The sequence below is a fragment of the Convolutriloba macropyga genome, chromosome 2 (genome assembly GCF_964194025.1).
Source record: "Convolutriloba macropyga chromosome 2, txConMacr16.3, whole genome shotgun sequence".
NCBI lineage: Eukaryota > Metazoa > Xenacoelomorpha > Acoela > Convolutidae > Convolutriloba > Convolutriloba macropyga.
The window spans coordinates 75142841-75145024 of NC_134469.1; positions in this window are offsets into that span (position 1 = coordinate 75142841).

Here is a 2184-nt window from a genome sequence, read left to right on the forward strand (position 1 = left end):
ATAGATTTGTCATTAGTGAGACCAAGTGAGACAAATACAAATTAACATCGAATACAGAAAGAACTATTAATTTTGCAAACCCAGTGCCGAGGCCATTAAAATTATTTGCCATTGACTGAAAACATTTTATTTGTTCACAGGGGCCTCATTTGAACATCAATGATCCTCTTTTTAAGGGGACAATGTGAAAAAGACGCCAATAACTACAAATTTTGACCAGAATCAGAAAGAAAACCGTTTAATGGAAACTCAGATTTCAACGCAAAAAACACTCAAATGAAATATTAAGTATATAGAGAGAATAAATTTTGCTTCATCAGAAGTTCGATGGGATCTTTCATCAATGATACCAAGCTACAATTCGACGAAAAGAAGAATAAAATTTCACGAATGCATCAATTCACTTGATTAATAAAAGAATAATTTAAATTTGTATCACCATAAGCAGCCGCCGAGTCCTATTATGATCCAGAAAATGTAGAGTCCAACAACTATCCAAAAAACCGCAAATGCATTCAAAAATCAAAAGTTCAAGCAGAGTTTGCACGAATATTTATTGCACATATGTTTTGCATATGTGGTTTTTGAGCCATGTTTGGACGTAAGCAGGATCTGTCACTCACAAAATCCTTAACTGGTAAAACAAGAAAGGCAAAAATATTTAAAAGCCAGCTCCCCAATAAATTCCAAAAAAAATTGATTGTTTTAATTCACGATGAAACTAAATTTAGCTAGCCTAGCTATTGTCTGTGAAAACTCTTATTTCAAGATGAACTAGGCAGGTAATTAGCCAAAGACATTTCGATATTATAGAAATGACGCGTTTTGAATAGTTATCGATCTAAATCAGCGAAAAATTGACACATTTTTAACTCCAGAAAACTCTTCTTTTTTACAATCTACCAGTGATTGAAGAAGGCTGAATTTTGAAAAATTTAGCCGAAAAAATTCGGATAAAACGATTCAGCAACTCCAATAACACTATAGTTTACAACTTCAACAAAATTTAGCGAAATTGGGTAAAATTAGACCGAAATATATACTTAGGTAACTCGTATATACGTATACATGTACACACGTAACTCACTTCGTTCAGTGCCTGTAATACGAAGTTGTCAAATTTGTCCTCAGAAGTTGGTTTTCTTGATGATGGTGGGTTTGTAGTTATCAATCTGGACACTTTTGTTTGTGACACGTCCGGTGGCCCAAAATTCCTCAAGCTATCATTATCTGTAACCGCCAAGGCCAATTCACAAAATATTGTCAGGACTGAGCCTGAAATGAACAAACATTAATTGCAGTTTCTGTGGAATCGCAGTAGAACCGCATTACCGGTGCCAGTATTATTCGTCGAGATGTCCCTTAGACCATAAGGAAAAAATGAGAAATTTGAACGTTAGTTATGTCATAATTGGTCAAAAATCTTATCGGTCGGAAAAATCATCACTGGTCGGAAAAATCATCACTGGTCGGAAAAATCATCACTGGTCGGAAAAATCATCACTGGTCGGAAAAATCATCACTGGTCGGAAAAATCATCATTGGTCGGAAAAATCATCACTGGTCGGAAAAATCATCACTGGTCGGAAAAATCATCACTGGTCGGAAAAATCATCACTGGTCGGAAAAATCATCACTGGTCGGAAAAATCATCACTGGTCGGAAAAATCATTGCTGGTCGAAAAAATCTTATCAGTCGGAAAAATCATCACTGGTCGGAAAAATCATCACTGGTCGGAAAAATCATCACTGGTCGAAAAAATCATCACTGGTCGGAAAAATCATCACTGGTCGGAAAAATCATCACTGGTAGGAAAAATCATCACTGGTCGGAAAAATCCTTGCTGGTCGAAAAAATCTTATCAGTCGGAAAAATCATCACTGGTCGGAAAAATCATCAACAAGTTCACAATTACACTAAATTTTTTTCAAACAAAAATGTTTTAAAAACATACAAAGCATAAGCTTTCAACTAGATAGTGCTTGATAGGGTCAATTGACAAATTTTAGAATACCAATAGATTTGTCATTAGTGAGACCAAGTGAGACAAATACAAATTAACATCGAATACAGAAAGAACTATTAATTTTGCAGACCCAGTGCCGAGGCCATTAAAATTATTTGCCATTGACTGAAAACATTTTATTTGTTCACAGGGGCCTCATTTGAACATCAATGATCCT